Below are 12,935 nucleotides of genomic sequence, written 5' to 3'. Positions count from 1 at the left end.
ATTAGTGTCTTCTACAAAACCATGTATTTACCATGTGCACCATCACAGGGTTCGAGGGCAACCCTGTAGTGGATTCCAACCTTTTGTTAGCAGGTTCCTACCACTGAACTCAGGCCATGGCTTGGCAACACTTTTATCTTGTCCTCACATGTCAACATTTTTATCCCATCTCTTCCCAGTGAACTTTCTTTGCAAACACTCATCTCTACACTGAACCTTTTCAAAAAGCTGACCCTTCAGGCAATGTCTACTTGTAAAGTGCTACAAAATGGGCCTGGAAGCTCATTTCTTAAAAATGAAAATGACTATACACCTTCAACAAGTAGTTATTTTCATGTTTTCACATTGAAGGAGAGTAAAGCATCTTTAAATTTTAAATTCTGATTTTTAATCCAGTTCAATTCCCAAACTGTAAGGATCCCAACGTTATTACCTGAACTTAAATAATCTAAGTGACTGTGTGAGTCTGCTCTGTTCAATGGAGTCTGAAAATTCACTTTTTTTTTTTTTTTTAAAAAGGTCTGTAAGTTTAAGCAGCAGTATTAGATGCTTTGAACTAAGTCTTGAAATGTTTTTCTTGGTGATTTGCTTACAAATCAGACATGGAACAGTGAAAACTCAGCTCTGAGGTGAGACTGCATGCTAGGGCAGAGGTCATAGAACACACATCCTGGTTTTAGTTTTGACCTCACAGACAACTAGAGGTGCTGGGAGGTCTGTAAGGAATTTCAGGGCTATCCTTACAGACATCAATATCATAAAAGTGGAAAAATGTTTATATAGTCAACATTGAAACTCTACAGAATAAGAAATATGCAAATTATTTTAATTATATGTTACTCACCAGCCAGTCAGCAAATAAAAAAAAAATCCAAAGATATAGCATACTTTATTTAAAACAGACATGGATATTTAATAAAGCTGATAAATGGCATGCAGACAATGGTACAAATTTTATTTTTATTGTATTTATTTATTTTTTACATTGGGTTTATTCTTGGTGTGAATCTGGACAAATATATAATGACATGCACTCACCATTGTAGTGTTGTTGATATTTTGTTTGTGTTCTGAAAATTAAAGCTTGCTTGTAGTCAAGAGGGTGGAGCTAGCCACTAGTTAACCATAGAGGTCTGGAGGACTATACAGACAGGAAGTGATAAGGTGGGTGAAGAGAGGATTTGGGCCCTTTTAGTCAGAGGAATGGAAGGGGTAGGAAGCAGCTATGGCTGCTCTACTGCTTCTCTCATCTCTCGTACTTTATCCTGATATTTGGCTCCCAATTTGCTATTGGTAGGAGTAATTAGAGTAATGCTTCATCTTGCACCCAACCTGGGGCACCATATTTCCTGTCCCAAATAACTGACTCAGAAGCTGAGTATGAATTATAAATTCTCAACCTATAGCTCAGGCTTGTTAATAGCTAGTTTTTACATTTTAGGTTAAACCGTATTTCTATTTATGCTTTGCCACATGGCTCACGGCTTTTTACCTCATTTTTTACAAGTCCTGCTTGCTTAGTGGCTGGCTAGCAGCTGCTGACTCTGCCCCTCTTTATCCCAGATTCTCTCTGTGTCTGGCTATCTCTCCTATACTTCCTGCCTTGCTACCGGCCTGTCAACTCTTTATTGACCAATGAGAATAATACACAGTGTACAAAGATTTCCCCCTTTTGCATGCATGTGAAGAAGCAGGTGGATCTCTTAGTTCAAGTCCAGCCTGGTCTACAGAGCAAGTTCCCAGAAAGCCAGAACTACAAAAAGAAATCCTGCCTGATGGAGGGGGGTGGGGGGCGCGGAACTCTGCAATTACATTAAACATGTTGTATCTTCTTCTTTTAATCTATACAACTCTAAAAGAAGACTACTGTTAATCATTCCTTTTAAATTTATGGTCCTCAAAGTATAAATCACTAAAGCAGTGTGCTTTCCGCACAGTGAATGTTCTGATGAACACTCAAGAGCGTCCTTGCAAGGAGCTACAATTTAGAGATGAAATATCACATCAAAGGAGACAAGTATAAAGTAAACTAATGACCTGGCTCCCTATAAATATTTCCTCTAGACAAGTATTACTATTAAATAAGCTATTTAAAACCACAAACTTCCTTCTGGAAATGATTGGGATCTAAGAAATTAGGGAGAGGGGTATATGACATGGCACTTATTGTAATCCCTCTGATTAATAAAATAATGAAATTAATTCATTTTCCATGACCTACACTAGAATACTTCCTCCAAGTGATCTATTTATAAATTCAAACTGATATTTCTTCTTAAAGGCAAACTTTAGTAGTTGTTAATAAAACAAAAGCCTTGAAAACTTTTTTCACAAAGAGATAATACTATCAAATGGGTTATATACCATAAATAACATTTCAATAAAGCTGAGAAACAAACTATAATGTCCTTTATAAGGCACAGAAGGTCAAGAAATCTACATTTTAAGATAATTTGTTGTATTTTCTGTGTTTGTGTGTGTTTCTTGCTTCTTATATAAAACAAGCTTGTGCCTCATATTTAGGATTCCTTATAATGCCAATCTATAGTTATTCTAACAGTCTTGTCACCAACATGTGTATGTATCAAGTTCACTAAACTTCACTGGCTTCATTTTGTAGTCTATTTTACTGCCTAGAATATACTATTTTTACTTCTACCTATATAAATTCTTCAATATTCCATTTGAATGTTGCCTGCCCACTAAAAGATTCACTCCATGAATTTTGTTTTCTTCTAAACTCTATAGCTTTTCATGACAGTAGTGAGGTGTCTTTGCATCACCAGTCCTGTACAGTACGTACTGCAAGCTCTTCATAGGTAGGAGGCATATATAAACATTCTATTTATAGCACCTAAACAATCTTCACTTAATATGCAGGAATTACTTTCTTAAATACCTGAATACACTTTCTTGTGATAATTCTACCAACTACAAAGCAAATGTTCCATGAACAAATTATTTGTGCTGTTGATAAATAGCACAAATAACAACAGAATAACACTATTATTATTTGAGCAAACTATAATGCTTCTACTGATTGAAGAAAATGATAACTCTTTAAGAGTAACAATGGATATTGGTGGTGGGGTATGCCTTTAATCCCAGAACTCAGCATAGGAGGCAGAAGTAGGTAGATCCCAAGATCCAAGGCTAACCTGGTTCCCAAAGTGAGTTCCAGGCCAGTCAAACCACAAGAGGAGACTTTTGTCTCAAAACAAACAAATCACAAACTAAAAAAGAAAAATCCTAAGAATATAAATGTTTCCAAATAAACAATAATTATCACTTTGGTGATGAAAAATAAGTAGCCTCCAAGTTTCCCCCTGTCAATTGCTAAATCAAACAGGATTAAATTTCTCAAAAATGTTTTATTATATCCTGGCTAAATTAAACAGTTTGTTACATCTATATCATAATTGCAACCAGAATCTTACATTTAAATAACCAGCTTATTTAGGATACAACTAAAACAGAAATCCAAGTTTCAAAAAATATCCATTAACATTTGGGAAAGAAACCTTCCACCATGGCTGGCATTAGTCAACTTTCTGATCCACCTTCACTCCTGCATCAAGGTCATTACTTAGCTATTTTATCTTCCCATGTAACTTATTCTTCCTCAACTAAGGATCAATCTTGTCTCCTGTCAGAAAAAAAAATCTGCAATCCCCTAGATAACCTCCTCATCAAACCTTGCTTCAATTTATTTAGATCAAGTTCTTGTTCACGACAGGCAAATGTTCTCTCTCTTGGAGTTATATGGCTAGTCCTACTGTTTTGAGATTTATATAAACAACTTCAAGAATTAAGTACTTAGTAGTTCTGGATAATGTTTCATGGCTAGAATGTCTAACGTGTGAATAAATTGAAGATAAGTATATATTAGGGAAGGTACTACTTTATATTTATCTGCTAAAATGAATGAGAATATGAAAGACATTAATTTTTTTCCTTTGGTAATCCCATAGATAATAGAAAATCTAGGGAAAATAAAATATACTTTCCCATGAAATTGTCTGGAAGAATTAAGAAAAAAGAAGAACATAAGGCAAAACAACAACTTGAGTTAAGAGTGCCCACAAATTAAGGGAAGAAATGCACTTTGAATATTGGAAAAAACTAAATGGCTACCCTTATTCAAAGTTTAACTTCAAAAACCTACACTTATAGATGTAATAAGCTTACATTTATTTTAAAATGATTCTAAGCCAGCCACACCTTTAATTCCAACATTTGGGAAGCAGAGTTCAGGTCATCCTGGTCTATTGTGCAAGTTCCAGGACAGCCAAGGCTACACAGAGAAACCCTCTCTCAAAAAACAAAGAACAATGATTCTTAGCAAACATTAAACTGAAGGAAGAACTAACAAAACAGCTATTTTCACACTATCAGTTTGTTGTACATCAGTGAGCTCTGATCCCACCTCAGAAAGCAACTCAAACACATTGAGAAAACATTTACCTTACTGATAGCTGACAAATCCTCAGAAGTTATCTGACTTTATAAACTTCAACTATCTACCGAATTCTCACATCTGTTTAGATGCTTTGTGCACACCTTAATTATGCAGCAGGTAAAAATAGCATGTTACTATTGTACTATACTAAGAAAACCTCCCAGTTAGCAGTAATAGTCTTATAAAAACTGTAGCCTGCGTGGCCACACCATTTTCATTCTCAACTGAAGCCCTTACACCTACAATTAAGTCTTCTATCATGATAGCTTTACTTAATACTACCAAGAAAAAAGTGGGATGCGCTGTTTAGAAACTATCACATGTTTATGTAAAATGTGCTATAATTTCATAATGCTTTGAAGAGCCAAGAAGGAAACAAAGAGCTACTCAGTCTTGATCTGTGCTGGGGTTGAAATGTTTTTGACTTAGTCCAGCTGACTGGCTAGGGGCTTTCAAAAAAAAAAAAACAGTATAGTGTGATTTTCAGGAGACAGATGTGCATCAAGCTACTAATTTTCTATTTAAGCAAGAAATAGAAAACTTACTGTAATAGAAAAATTACACTAAAAAGAACCAACCTCCCAAGCCAAAAAAAAAAAAAAACACCAACCAAACAAACAACAGTCAGAGGACTGTAATCCCAGTACCCAAAATGCTACAAGAAGCTAAGCAGAATGATTTCAAGTCTGAGGCCAACCTGGGCTACATAATGAATTCTAGACTAGACTATGCAATAGGATCCTCTCTCTCAAACAACCAAAATAAATAAAAAGAAAAGAACCTCCCTTCAAAAAACACTAGACTAAATGGAAACTCTTTTTTTTTTTTTTTTTTTAATCAATAGAGAAAACTGCCAATAGTTTTTTTGGTCAAAATAATTAACTGAATATTCAGGATGGTAAGAATTTCAATGGTCAGCCTACACTCACATTTTGAGTTAATTCATTGTATACTTTTCTTGTCTCTCTATACATCTTCATCTTTTAACTAAAGCTTTTATAAAGTGGAGCTAAAATAAGGCAGTTTAAATGCCAGCTTCCATTATTTTTCACCCAGATGATTCTTGCTTAAATAAAGTTTCTATTTGTTTGAGACCACGTCTCACTATGTAGTCCTGGCTAGAACTTACTTGTAGACCAGGCTGGCCTTGATTCAGAGATCCAGCTGCCTTTGACAACTGGGTGCTTGGGTTAAAGCCATGAACTACTACTAAGCTTGGTGGTATTACAATTCAAATAAAAGGTCATGCATGATCTAGAAACAGAATCAGCTCAGTAAAAGGTGAATAGATTTAAGCATATCCATATACAAAGTGCTTTTTTTTAAAAAGGTCCAGGATGGAGAGAGGGACCAATTAGTTAAGAGTATTTATTGCTCTTCATGAGGACCCAGGTTCTGTTCCAACATCCACAACTGCCTGTAACTCCAGTTCCAGGGGATCGATCCGATGTTCTCTTCTGACCATCTCAGGCTCCTGCACACACACAGAGTGCTCATTCATATAATCAAGCATACACATACACACATAAAATTTAAAGATCTTTTAAAAAGATCTTTATGTACTTACACAAACCAATTCTAAGACATTATAATTAGCCTGGGAAATGAATGTCAGAGAGACAGACAGGCAAGGGAGAACAGAATTCAAGATAGCCTGTAGTACATGCTATTATTTGTATACATGGAGATACACATATTTACTTGTATATGGACTGTGTTTGTGAAGACACATGGGCAACAGTGGATAAGAGAATATAGGCTATTATTTATGTTTTGTACTATAACCATCTAAATAATTTAAAAAACAAAACTGAAAATACAAAGCCCCCATACACATACTCCTCCTTATTTCACCAAGAGTCTTCTCTTTCCTTTGATTGTTTTCTAATGGTAAGTAACTGTTCCTAACAGTTTCTTAAGAGTAAAGACAGTGAAATTTCTCATTAGATTTGTGGAACTTTCTGGCCCAGTATATCAAATACAGTAAGTTTGGAGAAATTATGACATCTGCAGAAGGCTCCAAAGGTAGGAAGCTAAAGCTAAGATGGACAGTTACAATTTGCTGAAGACCCACCTTAGGAAAAGAGGGAAAGTACTTCCTATTTATCTAAAAACACCAGAAGCATTTGCTATACTCTTAATTTTACAAATGAGGAAACCATTTGTAAGTGTCTGCAGAGAAAGCAGACACTTTCCCTTGGTAGGTGTGTGACAGGACTGGCAATGTTAGGATTCAAAGCCAGACTTGTAAGTTTTTCAAAGTAGATATAGACACAGTTTCATGATACTGGCTGTCATCAGTAAGTGTTAAATATAACTGTAATTATCTATTTTCTGATAACTGCTGTATTCTTAAGCTCAGATTTGAATGCTAACTATTCAAAATACAGAACCCAGTGCTGGAAGTAACACAGCAAGAGATGTCTACATGAATGTATTGCTGGAAAGTTCGTATGGCTGTATCTACCATTCTACCTGTTTATGGAATTATTAACATTTTACATTTCAATGACATAACAAGTAAACAATGTTCCCTACTACTTAAAAAAAAAGGGGGGGATATGGGATTAAAAAAAATACATTACTTAGTCTTCCACAACTACTCACACAAACAAAAAAAGTGCTTTAGGAGAGACAGTTACTTCTCCAAGAACAATAAAATTTCTCCTAATTTTGAGCTTATATATGAGTTTCTGAACATGATGAAGGAAATTTATGGATCAGGTTTCTGTTTCTGCAGACTCTTGACTGAAAATCTTGTTCCCAAGTGGTTAACACTAGTTTCAAATTCCAAAAGAAATGTTCATTTAGTATCCAGTAGGTAAATCCTTTCAAAAATTCATTAGCTTTCTAAATGCACAGGTCCATCCAAAAACAATAAAATAGAGAAACAAGGAGGAAGAGAACGGAAGCAGACACAGCTGCAATTTTTACCAGCCCCCGGGAGGGAGAATTACAATTTAGTGCCAGGTTCCAGGTGACTGTTTGAAAATTAATGTAGACAAAAAGTATTCCAAGTTTTACTTGCACTTGCTGAGAATCAAGTTGATTCTCCATAAATGCCTGCGTAAACAAAATTTAAAATATCTTTTGGTCAAGGCTGAAGAGAGGACACGATAGGAAAAAATTTTTTATTCTCACAAGCGAAAAATCAAAAAGTCGTCTTCATGTATCATCACTATTGACTTGCAGAAAATCTTTTGAAAACATTATTTTACCATCACCATTACTTTGTATCACTTCTTCATTGTGTGGAAATAAAACTGTCTTCTCAATCCTATGGCAACATTCCCTCTACTGCATCTTAATTTTCTTGACAATGGCAAATTGTCCAAGTGCTAAAGACAAGCAATGCAACAAAGTTTCAGAGTCCTTACTGACACACAGTAAAATCAAAACACAATGGCTCTATTGTCAATCAATATTTATTCCTACCGGAAAGCCTTGTATGCATCAATCACAATTCAATTGTACAGTAACTGGTTGTTTTAAAAACAAACTGTGCATCTTTCAAAGCAACTAAAATAATTATTTGGGGATTTGCTATTTAGATCGGGAAATGATCAGTAGGTGCACAAGATTTTTTAATAGATGGCCCAAAATTTCTTATGCTAAATCTTTAGAAGGCAGATGTGATGGAAACTAGAATCAAACTTTAACTTTTGAGAAGACACAGCAGGTTTAAATAGGTCATACTGCAATGCTCTTAGAAAATGTCTTTCACTCTTTAATGGATCGATGACTTTTTGACAGTCCCCTTTGCCAATATTCTAGATGAAGGGGGGAAAAAAAGGAACACCACAACTTCTGCTGGCTTAAACTGTCATCAATCTCAGCCTTGGGATCGCCTACTGCACAATATACAAATAACGAGTAAGAATTATATCAATTTTCTATTAACAGTTTAGACAGACGTGTATGAAAAATATGGTGGTGAGTAATATTAAGGGGAGACCTTGGCAAGACTGCCCCCCCCCGCAGTGGTATAAAACAAAAAAAGGTACCTCTGCTAATATTCGTTTCTAAGAAGGGTTTCAGAATGATTGACAAGTGATTATTATCTTATTGGAAAGGGTTAAAACCGAAACTGTTTTCAAACACGAGCTTCCCTTTTACAAGATCCCAACATTTTCTGTAAAAAAGTTATTACAATGTTTTCTTAGCACCCTTTCCTTCCCAAAAGAATGCATTTCCATGACTACTGGGTTGCTTTTTTTTATTCTTCGTCTTCAAAACCGAAGGGTGAGGGAAATAGTCAAAAAATCCTCCTTCGAGCAGCCAAGGGCAGAAAACAGCACTTTCTCCGACCGCGTGGGAGCAGGGGAGAGGGGCAAGAAGAAAATACAGCACCAGAGAAAACCTTGGGTTTCGAACTTTATTGCACAAAGAGCGGAGAGAAAAGCAGGTCGAACGCTGCAGCTCGTCCGCTCGCCGAGCAGGCACCGCCGCGAAGGCGGCAGCACCTTCACCTCCTCTGCCCTCAACTGTCGCCTTCTTCTTCCTCCTCCTCCTCCACCCCCCACGGGCATCCAGGCGGCGGCCCGGGCGGCTAGCCCGGCACAGCCGAGGCGAGTGAGCGAGCGAGCGGGCGGGCGGCGGCGAGCGGGGGGCGGCGGCGGGCGGGCGGCCTCCCCCGGGGCGGCTCCGCTCCGCTCCGGCTCCGCGCCTGGCCCGACCCGGCCCGGCGGCGGGAACGCGGGCGCCGGCTTGCCGCGGCCGGTCGGCCGCCTGCTCTGCTAGCACCCCGCCCGGGCCGCCCCCCGCCATGAGCGCCGCCGCTGGCTGCAGGCAGAGTCGCTGCCGCCCGGCCGCCGCTGGCTCCAGTCCGCCGCCATTATTCTTTGTTCGCTGCGAGCGGCGGCCGTGTTGTGGGGCTCGGGCGGAGGCACCATCTTTACCGCGGCCCCTCCTGCGAGGGGAAGGCCCCGAGCGCGGGTGTCCGGCGCCTCCCCGGCCCCCCTCTGTCCCCCCGGCTCTCTCCGGCTCCTGCCTCCTCCTCCTGCTCCTCTTACCGGTGGTACAAGCTCCTCCGTCACTGCTTTCGTTCGCGGCCCGGATCTCGCTGGAGTTTTATTCTCTCCCCCACGTAACACACCGCGTCAAACTACACCTCCGCCGCGTCACTCACCAACACTCCGCTTCTCCCAGCCGCCCGGGCCACAGGCAGCAGCAGCCGCCGCCGACTGAGGAGCCGCAGCCAGGGAGCCAGCCAGCGCCGCCCAGTGCCGAGTGCGCAGCGGCCACTCACGGAAACAGCCGAGCTCGGCCCGGAGCCGTTCGAGAGGCCCCGCCCCTGAGCTGGCGGCGGAACCTGCCGAAGGCCTTCGGCCTCTTCCGGGAGCGGCGAAGGCATTGGTCGGGCTAGGCAGGTGTAGGCGGGTTAGGACCGGCCCTGCAGGAGCCGGCCAAACCTCAATATGGCGAGCTGAGGCTTCAAACGCCGACTGAGCACATTTGGAGGAAGCGGGCTTTGTGTGTGGCCAGATGGGGGGATTCCCGGGGTGGCGGGGCCTTGATGGAAACCCCCGCGCGGTCTGATCCTGCGGCGGAAGCAGACAGTCCTGGAACTTTGATAAACCGCGAGGGTCAGGAGCGGTGCAGGCGAGCTGGAAGGGCTGGCCGATGCCGGCCACCAGCTAGGGGAATCTGCAGTGAACTGTCTGTCTGCAGGGGCCCGAGCTGGTTCTTTGCCAGGATGAAAGCTACCTGACACGTGGCAAGTGAGATTCAGCTTGGCTGCATGTACAGCCAAAGCCCTGGGGTACGTTGTACTCCCTCTGAGGCGGGAGAAGTGATTTGCTGTGGCCTATGCTGACGTTAACACTGGCTGTAGACCCTCACCCTACCTGCCTGCCACCCCCCCTTTTTTTTTCAGGCAACATCCTGTGTTGCCTTTTCTCAGCCATTTCTGCAGCGGTGGTGTGGCACGGCTTCCACCCTTCTCACCCCTGCAACTTGACAGTGTGACTTCCGTAGCCTCAAAGCTACTGCAACTGCTCTCCGAGGTTGCTCAGCCTTCTCCCTATAATTTTGTTCCCGCTAGACTCCGGCCCTTACTGACTTTTTGTAACAGAGTTTGCCTTCGTTCTGTGTCCTATCCCTTTCTACTTTCTTAGGAATGTTGCCTTGGAGTATCTTGATTTTCCTTTTCCTTATAACCAGAACTGTAAGCATGCTAACATCTCTTTTCTTTAAAAGTATCGTTCTGGGACCGGTGAGATAGATAAAGTCCCTTGCCACCAAACCTGATAATCTGGGACCACTTGCCAAAACCCGCATGGTAGAACCAGCTCCCATAAGTTGCCCTTTGACCTCAGCACTTGCACCACAGTACACAGTATTATGTGTGGCCAACAAACAAATAATGTAAAAAAAAAAAAAAAAAAAAAAAAACCTCTCCGAGTTGCTCTCAGAGCTCCACCTGTCTATTACCATCCCTCTCCATTTGCAGTGACTCTGAATTGTAACATTCTTCCTGTGTATCTAGTCTTCAGTCTCCCTTCTAGAAGACCAGCCCAGCATTTGACCCTGTTGGGCCTTTTTCAAATACTCTCCCCTCTTCTCTTGCCAGTTTTCCTCTTACCCTTACTCTTCAACAAGTAGCTTCTCCTTTATCTAACTCCTGAGCTGGAGTCCTGAGCCTCCACGAGTTCCACCATAGTCTCTTTCTCCTAGGTGATTTCACCCTCCTCTGCTGGCTTCAAATGCCCTCTCTCGGACCCTCCAGTCTTCAATAAGCGATGCCCTGGAACTCAGATTTCATTTTTCCAGCAGCCTCTGCTACAGGTCCATGTAGATGAGTGATCAGACTGTCAATCCTACTCAACATGAGTCCTCATATTCCCTCCTAACCTTCTTCTCACAATCCTTAGCTCAGTAAAGGGTTGAGATATCCATTCACATATGCTAGAAACCCAGCACATCCTGATACAAAATAGGATAGCCTGGATTGTCTGCTTCCTGAAAATTCGGGTATATGACCTGTTCCCACGACAGTCACCATTCCTTTACCTCCACTCTTTTGTTTGCTAAGCTGCCTTCCTCTCTTACTTGTAGTCCTGTAGTAGCCACTGTCCACATTCTCTAAAACTGCTCTTGCCTCACTCTAGTCACCCTGCTGCCAAATGCATTGTAATGGCACAGATCCAGTCAGGTCACTATCCTTCCTAAAGCCCTTCAGTGGTTTCATTTTGCTCAGTGTACACTGGCTAGAGCTTCATTATCTGGACTTGTCTCTCCCACTTTCTCCAACTCTCTCCTTTACTCTTCATTCTCCAGCCATATTCACTAGTCTGTTTTGCAGGCTCTTTCCCCCTTTTCCTTCTAGGGCAGGCTCTCACCTCGGCCTTTGCACTTGCCATCCCCTTCCTCCAGAATACTCTTATCAGGTTGTAATCCATCGTTTTCTATTTCATTGTATCTGTAACTTCTTTTTTCATTTTCCTTGTAATGAGGCTACAGGGCAGAGTTACCTGTCTTTTACTGCCTGCTTTTCTTCCTGCCCATCCCTAGCAACATGATGTCTAGAATATAGCAGTCCTCATTAAATATTTATTGAACAAACTGGATTTCTGTGTGGTTCCAGACTATTAAAAAAAAAAAATAACATCTTTGGGTTCAAACCCTACCCTTAGTGGATTTGAGTCCTTATAATAAAGCATTTCGATTTAGCGGTTTATAAACAAATTTCTCCCAATTCTGGAATCTGAAAGTCTGAGAGCAGACTACCAGTATGGCCAGGCTCTGGATCTGTCCATCTTCTGGAATGCAAGTTGCCATTTTCTTTTTGCAGCCTCACAATTTGAAAAGGCAGTCAAGAGCTCTCGGGTTCCCTTTTTTAAGGGTACTGACTGGGTGGAAAGATGGGTCAGTGATTAAGAGCTCTTGGAACCAGGTTTGTTGCCAGCACCCACCTGGCAGCCTATAACAGCCTGTAACTCTATTTCCAGGCATCTGTTGCCATCTTCTACCTTAACTTACATGGCTTTAGAGTTGACCTGCATGGAGCAACAGGGATGAAGAAATGACAGGCACAAGTAATATAATGCTGGAATGGGCTAGGCCTTGCACTTGGATGGAGATGCACCACAAACAGCTGGGAAACTGTGTTATTTATAGCACAAAAGAGGGGGCTGGTAGAGGAGCAGTCTGAGGCTGCAGTCATGGTGATAAGGAAGCTGCCGTAGGTACTCTATGCATGTTCTGGTCTAAGCTAAAGGACAATCTTTTATCAGTCATATTTGGAATATACTCGGAACAAGGGGAAAGCCTTGCCTTTCCCATGGGCTTTGGTATCCTTGACATGGCTGTGTTTGTGTCAACAATACACATTCACTTGGGATGTCATCCATTCCTCACTCTCTTCTGGCCTCCAGGGGCATGAGGTACACATATGGTACTGTGTGTGTGTGTGTGTGTGTGTGTGTGTGTGTGTGTGTGCAGGCAAAGATACATTAAATATATCTAAAAGGATATA

The 12,935-nt window shown here is 41.2% G+C and overlaps 1 protein-coding gene across 5 annotated transcripts in view; it reads right to left on the bottom strand.

Moving 5' to 3' along the window:
- Creb1 (cAMP responsive element binding protein 1) overlaps nt 1–9,620 on the bottom strand; it is a 55,315-nt gene extending 45,695 nt beyond the window's left edge. For 4 of the 5 annotated variants that reach the window (XM_051190349.1, XM_051190353.1, XM_051190351.1 and 1 more), the window contains exon 1: nt 9,472–9,620. The gene's annotated coding sequence lies outside the window, so the exon portion shown is untranslated. The remainder of the gene's footprint in view (nt 1–9,471) is intronic. The other variant, XM_051190350.1, reaches the window with a different exon arrangement.
- Between the last annotated feature and the right edge of the window lie 3,315 nt (nt 9,621–12,935).

The sequence above is a fragment of the Phodopus roborovskii genome, unplaced genomic scaffold (genome assembly GCF_943737965.1).
Source record: "Phodopus roborovskii unplaced genomic scaffold, PHOROB, whole genome shotgun sequence".
In the NCBI taxonomy this organism is placed as follows: domain Eukaryota; kingdom Metazoa; phylum Chordata; class Mammalia; order Rodentia; family Cricetidae; genus Phodopus; species Phodopus roborovskii.
Note: the sequence above shows the minus strand (reverse complement) of the source record. Positions and strands in the feature narration are given on the sequence as shown.